This window comes from Rhinichthys klamathensis, unplaced genomic scaffold (genome assembly GCF_029890125.1).
Source record: "Rhinichthys klamathensis goyatoka isolate OS25496 unplaced genomic scaffold, OSU_Roscu_1.1 h1tg001063l_1, whole genome shotgun sequence".
Lineage (NCBI taxonomy): Eukaryota > Metazoa > Chordata > Actinopteri > Cypriniformes > Leuciscidae > Rhinichthys > Rhinichthys klamathensis.
Genome location: NW_026607326.1, coordinates 47,501 through 62,115, shown reverse-complemented (window position 1 = coordinate 62,115; position 14,615 = coordinate 47,501). Strand labels below are relative to the sequence as shown.

General features: G+C 46.6%; 1 protein-coding gene across 1 annotated transcript in view; it reads right to left on the bottom strand.

Annotated features, from left to right (window-relative positions):
• Positions 1 to 14,615, bottom strand: part of chrm3b (cholinergic receptor, muscarinic 3b) — a 40,221-nt gene that overhangs the window by 25,039 nt on the left and 567 nt on the right. The window lies entirely within an intron of this gene.

Sequence of the window (14,615 nt, the reverse complement as noted above, 5' to 3'; positions counted from 1 at the left end):
TCTACACGTCCTCCAACTGTTTACTTCTGCTCGTGTTACGCTTCATCTGTACACGAACCGGCAGACGGAGACCGATGCAAACTTAAATATGTGAATGTGAATGAATAAACGAACTGGCCTAACATCAGCCGTACGGCAGGAATCATAACTCATATCGTGGGCAGAAGACGGGTAATAGGGGCTAGTTGTCACACACTCGTTTTAAATACTTCCACACACACTAGCATGACAAATCTCAGTGCATTTACTAGTTGCCATATCAACACTATATAGAGGAAAAAATGCACCAATATTCAGAAATCTTTGGAAGATATCACTGAACATTTATTTAACCATAGCAAAAAATAAATTTATTATGTTAATTTTTCATCTCTGTTTTTTGTGTTTATTTAAAATGAGACAAATCTGATATTATTTTTATGTTATATCTGTTATTTAATAGTTGAGATAGTTGTTTAATGGGGGGTCAAATCACAGTTGCACAGGCGGGGCATGTTGTCACAACGAGCCCCTATTAGAACTACGCTATTCTATTCTATTCTAGTCAATGTTCAGAAATTATTCATTATTATTATGTTTTGAACTATGCTGTGTTGCTGTGTTTTGCGTTGTGTTTGTTGTCAAACTCAAAAATCTGATCATTTTAATTATTAAAAAATGCCATTATTTTCATATGAAAAAGTTAATAATTGTATTTTATTGAGAAAATATTTTAGTTTGTTGTGTATATTTCTTGATTAGATCAGATAACATTTTACGTTAATCTGTCATATGGTCATGTGACAATGAACCCCGGCTATGGGGCATGTTGTCAAATTTCACTTCCATTCTTTCAGGGTAAATCAAGAAAAAAGTAAACACTGTATTAATGAAACAAAACCACATAATTGTACTAGACGTTGTGAAATTACAGTTTTTTTGGATTGCTAAACGCCAGTTGACACAACTGGAGCTCCATGTGTAAACTCTAACTCCAGTCTAACAGCAGCAGTTCATGTGGACCAAACTCTAGCTCGTTTCTCAGTGCTTGGACACAGTTTCAAAACTCTACACACTTATCCCATGACTTTAACCACAACCTGCACAACACTGTGGATTTACAGCACTTTGTTAAAAAAACTGTAAAGGGATCGTTCACCTCAAAATGATCATTCTGTCATTTATATCCCTACTTTTGACGTTCATGTCATTCAAAAACTGTACTCTGCTGTTTTTTTTCTTCACAAAACTTGTGTCATGTACTCTTCATATTTCTTCATCAAACACAAAAAGATGTTTTGAGAAATGTTTTTTTTTCCAGACAGTGAAAGTCAATGGGTTTGGATCTTCTTTTGTGTTTCACTGAAGACAGAAAGTCATACAGGATTGAAACGACATGAGGGAGAATAATAATGACCAAGTAAGATCTCTGTAAGATCTTGTCATGAACGTCATGTTGCTATTTAACAGATCCGGCTTGATTTCATCCTTTAACTGGTCTGTGATGAAACATGAGCTGCTGATTTCTCTGTGATTCCTCGTCTCTATTGTATCGACACATTGGAGACGTTTTCAGCTGGTTTGGATCTGGACTCGGTTCCTCTGGTGGATCTGGACTCGGTTCCTCGGGTGGATCTGGACTCGGTTCCTCGGGTGGATCTGGACTCGGTTCCTCGGTGGATCTGGACTCGGTTCCTCTGGTGGATCTGGACTCGGTTCCTCGGGTGGATCTCGACTCGGTTCCTCGGGTGGATCTCGACTCGGTTCCTCTGGTGGATCTGGACTCGGTTCCTCGGGTGGATCTGGACTCGGTTCCTCTGGTGGATCTGACTCGGTTCCTCGGGTGGATCTGGACTCGGTTCCTCTGGTGGATCTGGACTCGGTTCCTCTGGTGGATCTGGACTCGGTTCCTCTGGTGGATCTGGACTCGGTTCCTCTGGTGGATCTGACTCGGTTCCTCTGGTGGATCTGGACTCGGTTCCTCGGGTGGATCTAGACTCGGTTCCTCTGGTGGATCTGACTCGGTTCCTCTGGTGGATCTGGATTCGGTTCCTCGGGTGGATCTGGACTCGGTTCCTCTGGTGGATCTGGACTCGGTTCCTCGGGTGGATCTAGACTCGGTTCCTCTGGTGGATCTGGACTCGGTTCCTCGGGTGGATCTAGACTCGGTTCCTCTGGTGGATCTGGACTCGGTTCCTCTGGTGGATCTAGACTCGGTTCCTCGGGTGGATCTGGACTCGGTTCCTCTGGTGGATCTGGACTCGGTTCCCTCGGGTGGATCTGGACTCGGTTCCTCGAGTGGATCTGGACTCGGTTCCTCGAGTGATCTGGACCTCGGTTCTCGGGTGGATCTGGACTCGGTTCCTCGGGTGGATCTGGACTCGGTTCCTCTGGTGGATCTGGACTCGGTTCCTCTGGTGGATCTGGACTCGGTTCCTCTGGTGGATCTGGACTCGGTTCCTCGGGTGGATCTGGACTCGGTTCCTCTGGTGGATCTGGACTCGGTTCCTCTGGTGGATCTGGATTCGGTTCCTCGGGTGGATCTGGACTCGGTTCCTCTGGTGGATCTGGACTCGGTTCCTCGGGTGGATCTGGACTCGGTTCCTCTGGTGGATCTGGACTCGGTTCCTCGGGTGGATCTGGACTCGGTTCCTCTGGTGGATCTGGACTCGGTTCCTCTGGTGGATCTAGACTCGGTTCCTCGGTGGATCTGGACTCGGTTCCTCTGGTGGATCTGGACTCGGTTCCTCGGGTGGATCTGGACTCGGTTCCTCGGGTGGATCTGGACTCGGTTCCTCGGGTGGATCTGGACTCGGTTCCTCGGGTGGATCTGGACTCGGTTCCTCTGGTGGATCTGGACTCGGTTCCTCGGGTGGATCTGGACTCGGTTCCTCTGGTGGATCTGGACTCGGTTCCTCTGGTGGATCTGGACTCGGTTCCTCTGGTGGATCTGGACTCGGATCCTCTGGTGGATCTGGACTCGGTTCCTCTGGTGGATCTGGACTCGGTTCCTCTGGTGGATCTGGACTCGGTTCCTCTGGTGGATCTGGACTCGGTTCCTCTGGTGGATCTGGACTCGGTTCCTCTGGTGGATCTGGACTCGGTTCCTCTGGTGGATCTGGACTTCGGTTCCTCTGGTGGATCTGGACTCGGTTCCTCTGGTGGATCTGGACTCGGTTCCTCTGGTGGATCTGGACTCGGTTCCTCTGGTGGATCTGGACTCGGTTCCTCTGGTGGATCTGGACTCGGTTCCTCTGGTGGATCTGGACTCGGTTCCTCTGGTGGATCTGGACTCGGTTCCTCTGGTGGATCTGGACTCGTTCCTCTGGTGGATCTGGACTCGGTTCCTCTGGTGGATCTGGACTCGGTTCTCTGGTGGATCTGGACTCGGTTCCTCTGGTGGATCTGGACTCGGTTCCTCCGGTGGATCTGGACTCGGTTCCTCGGTGGATCTGGACTCGGTTCCTCCGGTGGATCTGGACTCGGTTCCTCCGGTGGATCTGGACTCGGTTCCTCCGGTGGATCTGGACTCGGTTCCTCCGGTGGATCTGGACTCGGTTCCTCGGGTGATCTGGACTCATGGATCTGGACTCGGTTCCTCTCGTAGATCTGGACTCGGTTCCTTGGGTGGATCTGGACTCGGTTCCTCGGGTGGATCTGGACTCGGTTCCTCTCGTGGATCTGGACTCGGATCCTCGGGTGGATCTGGACTCGGTTCCTCTCGTGGATCTGGACTCGGATCCTCGGGTGGATCTGGACTCGGTTCCTCGGGTGGATCTGGACTCGGTTCCTCTCGTGGATCTGGACTCAGATCCTCGGGTGGATCTGGACTCGGTCCTCGGGTGGATCTGGACTCGGTTCCTCTCGTGGATCTGGACTCAGATCCTCGGGTGGATCTGGACTGGGTTCCTCGGGTGGATCTGGACTCGGTTCCTCTCGTGGATCTGGAATCGGTTCCTCTCGTGGATCTGGATTCGGTTCCTCTGGTGGATCTGGATTCGGTTTCTCTGGTGGATCTGGACTCGATTCCTCTCGTGGATCTGGACTCGGTTCCTCTCGTGGATCTGGACTCGGTTCCTCGGGTGGATCTGGACTCGGTTCCTCGGGTGGATCTGGAATCGGTTCCTCTCGTGGATCTGGATTCGGTTCCTCGGTGGATCTGGATTCGGTTCCTCTCGTGGATCTGGACTCGGATCCTCGGGTGGATCTGGACTCGGTTCCTCGGGTGGATCTGGACTCGGTTCCTCGGGTGGATCTGATTCCCCCTGAACCGAAGGCAGAGACCCGCGATGTTAGCCGAGGAGAAGCTCGCGTGGGCGTTCCCACAGATTTATCCATTTATAGGGATGTTTGGGAACCGTCCACATCGCCATCACACAGTTTCTCTGAAAAGTAACATGATTATAGGACGCTTTCTAGATGGAAATGGGATTATATGTAACTAGGGTGTTGTGGTTATTTGGCGTACTGTATAAGGTAGTGTTCTGATGTAGAGCAGCCGGTGTGTCGGAGGAGGAGGAGAAGAGACGGATTCACTAGTGTTTGAACAGATCGATCTGCTCACACCAGGAACAGGTTTAGGGAAATGTTTAGCCAGAACCATCATTTCTCTCAGAGTTCAGACAAGAGCGGGGCACAACCTAACGCTTTTGGACTGTCTCAGTTTGTGTAAACCTTGGGATTCAGAGTATTTCTTTTTCCCGCATTACGTAAGAGTGAGATTGACACAGAACCTGAAGTTGACAAGTGTGCACTGTGCAGGGGGAGAGAGAGAGAGAGAGAGAGAGAGAGAGAGAGAGAGAGAGAGAGAGAGAGAGAGAGAGAGAGAGAGAGAGAGAGAGAGAGAGAGAGAGAGAGGGAGAGAGAGAGAGAGAGAGAGAGAGAGAGAGAGAGAGAGAGAGAGAGAGAGACGGGCGTCTGACAGTAATTAGAGAATGAGACACAAACTGTCTTCCTGCGCAGAGATGAAATGATCAGGAATAATTACAGTGATGACTCTCTCCACCTGCGAGTCTCCGCCAGTCTGACAGACATGCTGGATTATGAAGCAGTGAGTTGTGTGTGTTGTGTGAGTTGTGTGTGTTGTCACTGTTGTGTGAGTGAGTCGTGTTAGTTGTGTGTGTTATGTGTGTTGTGTTAGTTGTGTGTGTCGTGTTAGTTGTGTGTGCTGTGTGTGTGTTGTGTGGTGTCGTGTTAGTTGTGTGTGCTGTGTGTCGTGTTAGTTGTGTGTGCTGTGTGTGTTATGTGTGTCGTGTTAGTTGTGTGTGTATTGTGTGTGTCGTGTTAGTTGTGTGTGCTGTGTGTGTGTTATGTGTGTCGTGTTAGTTGTGTGTGTGTTATGTGTGTCGTGTTAGTTGTGTGTGCTGTGTGTGTGTTATGTGTGTCGTGTTAGTTGTGTGTGTATTGTGTGTGTCGTGTTAGTTGTGTGTGTTGTGTGTGTATTGTGTGTGTCGTGTTAGTTGTGTGTGTTGTGTGTGTATTGTGTGTGTCGTGTTAGTTGTGTGTGCTGTGTGGTGTGTTGTGTGTGGTCGTGTTAGTTGTGTGTGTTGTGAGTGTATTGTGTGTGTCGTGTTAGTTGTGTGTGTTGTGTGTGTATTGTGTGTGTCGTGTTAGTGTTGTGTGTGTTGTGTGTGTATTGTGTGTGTCGTGTTAGTTGTGTGTTGTGTGTGTATTGTGTGTGTCGTGTTAGTTGTGTGTGTTGTGTGTGTATTGTGTGTGTCGTGTTAGTTGTGTGTGCTGTGTGTGTTGTGTGTGTCGTGTTAGTTGTGTGTGCTGTGTGTGTGTTGTGTGTGTCGTGTTAGTTGTGTGTGTTGTGTGTGTATTGTGTGTGTCGTGTTAGTTGTGTGTGTTGTGTGTGTCGTGTTAGTTGTGTGTGTTGTGTGTGTATTGTGTGTGTCGTGTTAGTTGTGTGTGTTGTGTGTGTATTGTGTGTGTCGTGTTAGTTGTGTGTGCTGTGTGTGTCGTGTTAGTTGTGTGTGCTGTGTGTGTGTTGTGTGTGTCGTGTTAGTTGTGTGTGTTGTGTGTGTATTGTGTGTGTCGTGTTAGTTGTGTGTGTTGTGTGTGTATTGTGTGTGTCGTGTTAGTTGTGTGTGTTGTGTGTGTCGTGTTAGTTGTGTGTGTTGTGTGTGTATTGTGGTGTGTCGTGTTAGTTGTGTGTGTTGTGTGTGTATTGTGTGTGTCGTGTTAGTTGTGTGTGCTGTGTGTGTTGTGTGTGTCGTGTTAGTTGTGTGTGCTGTGTGTGTGTTGTGTGTGTCGTGTTAGTTGTGTGTGTATTGTGTGTGTCGTGTTAGTTGTGTGTGTTGTGTGTGTATTGTGTGTGTCGTGTTAGTTGTGTGTGTTGTGTGTGTATTGTGTGTGTCGTGTTAGTTGTGTGTGTTGTGTGTGTATTGTGTGTGTCGTGTTAGTTGTGTGTGTATTGTGTGTGTCGTGTTAGTTGTGTGTGCTGTGTGTGTTGTGTGTGTCGTGTTAGTTGTGTGTGCTGTGTGTGTGTTGTGTGTGTCATGTTAGTTGTGTGTTTTGTGTGAGTTGTGTGTGTGTGTTGTGAGCGGTCAGACCAGTAAGAGCCGGTCACAGAGAGCATTACCCTGCGTCCTCCACTAGATCCACTGTCGTGTGTGTTTGCTGAAACTGGTGTGTTTCCTCGAGTGGCGAGAGCTTCATGATCGAGAGTGAAGCGCAAGAATGTTTCTAAATAACACAAGAGCTTTCAGAACTCATTTACAGGAGCAAGCGTCCAGAAACGGCCCTCACACACACACATGTACATTCATGCATTCGGCAGACGCTTTTATCAGTTCAGTTGATGCATTCCCTGGAAAACACACACATCTAATGTTGTAATATAGTGACATATGGGGCTCTATCTTGCACCCGGCGCAAATGGCTTTGTACACTGACGCATGTATCATTCCTATTTTGCACCCGCGCAAAGCGGGCTTTTCCCTGCACAGACACCGGCGGTAAACTAGGGAATGAACTTGCGCTCCCTGGGCGGGTCGGAGCAAAGAGGAGGGGCTGTGTTCCGGCGCAAACATTCCCTAGTGCTATTCTGCAGTTCCAGAAAACGATGCCGCCACTGACCAGAAAAAGCCTAGTCTAAAGTCAGTGGCGCGTTGTTCATAATGCTATTTTAAGCGCGCATGCTTGGCCATAATGTAGCGGGTGCACAACACGCATACACTTTGATTCTCTCATCAACACAGATGCAGCAGTTTTTATTTTTGCAAATCATACATTATAACAAGGAAACATATGAACACATGAGGGAAATCATTGTGGTGTCCATGAAGATGTAAAAAAATGTAGGCCTAAATCTAGCTTACACATTTACCCAAATTGTTCAGGCTAATTGTAGTAATGACGGATCAGACCTGTTTGCCCAATAGTGGCAAGACACATATATAAGGACATCTGACAAATTAGTTTGTCCGTCAAGAACCAGAAAAAAATAAATCTCCCATCCCCATACAACGTCACTTCTCTGTCTTTCACTGCCCTGACAAGAGCGCCGCTCTCCTCGGCTGTGAACCGCTCCTGGCGCGCGCCTGGTCAATCCGCCGTTATAATAGCAATCTTAAAGGGTATGTTGGATGACGCTCTGGGGTGCGTTTCCCGAAAGCATCGTTAGCCAACTATGGTCGCAAGTTGGTCGCAAATCCCATTGAACTCTATTGGTAACGACGGAACTTGCGACCATAGTTGGCTAACGATGCTTTCGGGAAACGCACCCCTGATTGGTTTGTTTCCCGTTACGCCCAAACCACACCTATGAATAATGAAGCTACTTCAGGCCAACCCCTTTTAAACTTGCGTCGGGCGCAAGAGTCATTTATCCCGCCGGGAAAATAGCAACAGCGCCCAAGACCCGCCCACAAAGTTACTTGTGCTTCGCGCTTGATACTTGCGTTTCAGATCGTTAAAATAGGGCCCATGAGTTCATGTTTTCAACCTTTAGACCGCCAGATATGATCATCCTCACGCTCCTCATCATCATGACACGAAGGAGAAGAAATTATGACAGAATTTACTGTACATCTAAAAATGAACTGATTTCATTAAATGTTTCTTCAAGAAACTATAACTAACTACGCCAATACAGTGTGTGTAAACCTGACAGAGAGAGAGAGAGAGAGAGAGAGAGAGAGAGAGAGAGAGAGAGAGAGAGAGAGAGAGAGAGAGAGAGAGAGAGAGAGAGAGAGAGAGAGAGAGAGAGAGAGAGAGAGAGAGAGAGAGAGAGAGAGAGAGAGAGAGAGAGAAAGAGAGAGAGAGAAACACAGAGAGAATATTGACCCCTGACCTGTCCAGCTTTGAGGATCACTGATTGTCCACATCAGAAGTTCAACTTTGAGCTTCAGCCGAGAGTGTGACATCACACACACACACACACACAGTGTGTAAAGACCACACGAGATGCTCACGATAGCTGCGTTCATCCAGGCTAAACATGACTTTTGGGATATTGCACAAAAAAGTCCCAAGATGTTCATAAATTCCAAAGATGTGCATAAAAAAAGTATGCGCTCAATTGAGGCAGATTATTTTTTATCCAATAAGAAGACATTCACATGGAAACACATTTACCGGGAAAATCCCTCGATGTGCAACTGACTTCTCCTCAGCGTCAGCTGTGATTGGATAACTGGAGTAACTGGTGGACCAATGGCGCCGCAGCGTCTCTAATGTTGGTTTGGTGTTTCTGAAGTGTCGGAGTCGGAGTGTGTGTTCAGAGTGATTGGGTGTAATTCCCTCCAGAAGCGCCTCACACACACGAGTGTGTTCCCAAACACCAGCATCCGAACGCTAGAGAACACGACAGCGTTTACTGTGTTTCGCCTGACACTCGACACACACTCGTTCATGATGACGCTCGACACACACTCGTTCATGATGACGCTCGACACACACTCGTTCATGATGACGCTCGACACACACTCGTTCATGATGACGCTCGACACACACTCGTTCATGATGACGCTCGACACACACTCGTTCATGATGACGCTCGACACACACTCGTTCATGATGACGCTCGACACACACTCGCTCATGATGACGCTCGACACACACTCGTTCATGATGACGCTCGACAATGACGCTCGACACACACTCGTTCATGATGACGCTCGACACACACTCGCTCATGATGACGCTCGACACACACTCGTTCATGATGACGCTCGACACACACTCGCTTATGATGACGCTCGACACACACTCGTTCATGATGACGCTCGACACACACTCGCTCATGATGACGCTCGACACACACTCGTTCATGATGACGCTCGACACACACTCGTTCATGATGACGCTCGACACACACTCGTTTATGATGACGCTCGACACACACTCGTTCATGATGACGCTCGACACACACTCGCTTATGATGACGCTCGACACACACTCGTTCATGATGACGCTCGACACACACTCGCTTATGATGACGCTCGACACACACTCGTTCATGATGACGCTCGACACACACTCGTTCATGATGACGCTCGACACACACTCGCTCATGATGACGCTCGACACACACTCGTTCATGATGACGCTCGACACACACTCGTTCATGATGACGCTCGACACACACTCGCTTATGATGACGCTCGACACACACTCGTTCATGATGACGCTCGACACACACTCGTTCATGATGACGCTCGACACACACTCGCTTATGATGACGCTCGACACACACTCGCTCATGATGACGCTCGACACACACTCGCTTATGATGACGCTCGACACACACTCGTTCATGATGACGCTCGACACACACTCGTTCATGATGACGCTCGACACACACTCGTTCATGATGACGCTCGACACACACTCGTTCATGATGACGCTCGACACACACTCGTTCATGATGACGCTCGACACACACTCGCTCATGATGACGCTCGACACACACTCGTTCATGATGACGCTCGACACACACTCGCTCATGATGACGCTCGACACACACTCGTTCATGATGACGCTCGACACACACTCGTTTATGATGACGCTCGACACACACTCGTTCATGATGACGCTCGACACACACTCGTTCATGATGGCGCTCGACACACACTCGTTCATGATGACGCTCGACACACACTCGTTCATGATGACGCTCGACACACACTCGTTCATGATGACGCTCGACACACACTCGCTTATGATGACGCTCGACACACACTCGCTTATGATGACGCTCGACACACACTCGCTTATGATGACGCTCGACACACACTCGCTTATGATGACGCTCGACACACACTCGTTCATGATGACGCTCGACACACACTCGTTCATGATGACGCTCGACACACACTCGCTTATGATGACGCTCGACACACACTCGCTCATGATGACGCTCGACACACACTCGCTTATGATGACGCTCGACACACACTCGTTCATGATGACGCTCGACACACACTCGTTCATGATGACGCTCGACACACACTCGTTCATGATGACGCTCGACACACACTCGTTCATGATGACGCTCGACACACACTCGTTCATGATGACGCTCGACACACACTAGTTCATGATGACGCTCGACACACACTCGCTTATGATGACGCTCGACACACACTCGTTCATGATGACGCTCGACACACACTCGTTCATGATGACGCTCGACACACTCGTTCATGATGACGCTCGACACACACTCGTTCATGATGACGCTCGACACACACTCGTTCATGATGACGCTCGACACACACTCGCTCATGATGACGCTCGACACACACTCGTTTATGATGACGCTCGACACACACTCGCTCATGATGACGCTCGACACACACTCTTTCATGATGACGCTCGACACACACTCGCTCATGATGACGCTCGACACACACTCGCTCATGATGACGCTCGACACACACTCGTTCATGATGACGCTCGACACACACTCGTTTATGATGACGCTCGACACACACTCGTTCATGATGATGCTCGACACACACTCGTTTATGATGACGCTCGACACACAGTCGTTCATCGTGGAGGGAACAAGAGTCTTTATTGATTATACATATATTTTTATGGAATATTGCAGTATTCATTATTGTGTTAATAATCTTGAATAAGAATCAGTTCCTCTTGCAGCTTCTCTTCTCTGATGACGAGGGCGGGGCTTTAACCTGTCACTCACATGAGATCAGCCAATAACAAACCACAACCATCCAAACAGCCAATCAATTCCCCACAGACACAATCAAGCCCCGCCCACATGTGTTCTTGTTCCAGAAGCGTTTCACTCGATATACGACACAATAGAGGAGAAGAGACCAGCGCATCTTCCCTTCCATGACTTTACCTTGAGAGATTATAACTGAGAGCGATGCAAAACCAATTAATCCAACATCATACGCTATTTTATCCCCGTTTTATCCTCAACTCAACAGCAAGGCAATATCAATTTGAGTGTGATGACACTATTTTTGTCTTTTCTGCGAGGTGAATATTACATTAACATGATCCAGTCTTTCACATCCAGATCAAATCTGTGGCCGATGGAGAAACACAGATCCGTGAAGCCGAGGCGCAGACTCTTCACTGCCACTATCACACACTATCAGTATTTTTGGTCATATTTTGAATTAGATTATAGGTGTTCTGTTTTCTATGGAAGCTTGTTCTTTTTCACTTTGATTTAAGCAAAAGTTTTAGAATTTTTTTTCTTCTTCATCATTTCGTCATATTAATTTATTCAAGTTAAACTAAATAAAAATGAGAAAAGTTTCTGTGGCAATTTTATGAAATAAAATAAAATATTTTAAATATTTTACTGTATTTTACTTTGTATTTGGTTTTCAATAAACTAAACTACATGAAACTACAGGGAACTACATGAAACTACAGGAAACTTCAGGAAACTACATGAAATTACAGGGAACTACAGGGAACTACATGAAACTACAGGAAACTACAGGGAACTACATGAAACTACAGGAAACTACATGAAACTACAGGAAACTACATGAAACTACAGGAAACTACATGAAACTACAGGGAACTACATGAAACTACAGGGAACTACATGGAACTACAGGAAACTACAGGAAACTACAGGGAACTACATGAAACTACAGGAAACTACATGAAACTACATGAAACTACAGGAAACTACATGGAACTACATGGAACTACAGGAAACTACATGGAACTACATGAACTACATGAAACTACATGGAACTACATGGAACTACATGGAACTACATGGAACTACATGGAACTACAGGAAACTACAGGAAACTACATGGAACTACATGGAACTACAGGGAACTACAGGGAACTACATGAAACTACAGGAAACTACATGAAACTACAGGGAACTACATGAAACTACAGGGAACTACATGAAACTACAGGGAACTACATGAAACTACAGGGAACTACATGAAACTACAGGAAACTACATGAAACTACAGGAAACTACAGGGAACTACATGAAACTACAGGAAACTACATGGAACTACAGGAAACTACAGGAAACTACAGGAAACTACATGAAACTACAGGGAACTACGGGAAACTACAGGAAACTACAGGAAACTACAGGGAACTATGGGAAACTACAGGAAACTACATGAGAGCATGAGTTCAAAAAGCACAAAACCATTCATTTCAGGGCCGAACTCTTCTGGCACACAATAGAAACAGACCATCGTCTTCCTCCAGTCAGTGATGATGAGTGTGTTCAGGTCAGAGTGTGTGTTCAGGTCAGAGTGTGTGTTCAGGTCAGAGTGTGTGTTCAGGTCAGAATGTGTGTTCAGGTCAGAATGTGTGTTCAGGTCAGAATGTGTGTTCAGAGGGTCAGACTGCAGGACTGATGAATAAACCGTCATGTGATTTACTGAGACACACGGCTGAAGAACTGAGCAAATATTAGATTTACAGACTGATCTCATGAAATGGCGTATGTATGACACGCCAATTCGTATTTCCATTTTTGGCGTGCTATCAACACGCATAATCGCTTTTCAGCGTGTTTATCAACGCCTTTGACTTATCGTTACATTACTGTATATATAAATATATGACCTACCCCAACCTCGTCCCTAAACCTACCCGTCACTGGAGTTAATACCATTTATGAGTCTTCTCCTACCATCCTAGGAAAATAAATGTCGCTCCACAGAGGTATAGATGTATAGATTTTGCTTCGTTTCGCTCGGACATTTAAAGGCGTACACATACACGCGGAATCACTCGGACATTTAATGGCGTAGACATACACGCAAAAGATTTCGGCGTGGACACACACGCGGATAGCTCAAAATGCGTATAGATAACACACCACTTGAATTGAAAGTGGCGTGTATGTTTACGCAAAGTCATGATGTCATGTTGAGATTTAACAGTCGGACTTGAAGAGGCTTTGGCAGCGAAACCACAGTGAGATCTTTATATAGAGTCACATTACAGAAGATTCATGTACGCTCAATATTATTATTACATGTGCTGATGAAGAGACACGTGCGCGCACACACACAACACACACACACACACGCGCACACACACACACACACACACACACACTGACACACTCACTCTCTCTCTCACACACACACACACACACACACACACACACTCTCTCTCTGTCTCTCTCTCACACACACACTCATCATCATCAAACTGACTTATCAATTAGATATCATTATATTATTTCACTGCACTATATAAATCAATATTGCGATGGTTTGGCTCATATCGCCATTCCAATAAATGAAGTGAATTGGATTTGAGAGAAACTGAAACACGCAATGATTCTCATTCAGCTAAAACAGCAAAAACTCTCCCCGCACAAACCTCGAGCAAACCACAATCACACAAACACACAGAAAACTACAGAAACACACAGAAAACCACACAAACACACACAAATCCACAGAAACACTCACACACAACCAGCAGAAAACCACAGAAACACACACAAAACCACAGAAACACACAAACACACACACAATAAGCAGAAAACCACAGAAACACACAAACACACACACAACCAGCAGAAAACCACAGAAACACACACAAAAAACCACAGAAACACACAAACACACACACAACCAGCAGAAAACCACAGAAACACACAAACACAACCAGCAGAAAACCACAGAAACACACACAAAACCACAGAAACACACAAACACACACACAACCAGCAGAAAACCACAGAAACACACACAAAACCACAGAAACACACAAACACACACACAACCAGCAGAAAACCACAGAAACACAGAAACACACACACAACCAGCAGAAAACCACAGAAACACACACAAAACCACAGAAACACACACACAACCAGCAGAAAACCACAGAAACACACACACACACACACACAACCAGCAGAAAACCACAGAAACACACACAAAACCACAGAAACACACAAACACACACACAACCAGCAGAAAACCACAGAAACACACAAACACACACACAACCAGCAGAAAACCACAGAAACACACACAAAACCACAGAAACACACAAACACACACACAACCAGCAGAAAACCACAGAAACACAGAAACACACACACAACCAGCAGAAAACCACAGAAACACACACAAAACCACAGAAACACACACACAACCAGCAGAAAACCACAGAAACACACACACACACAC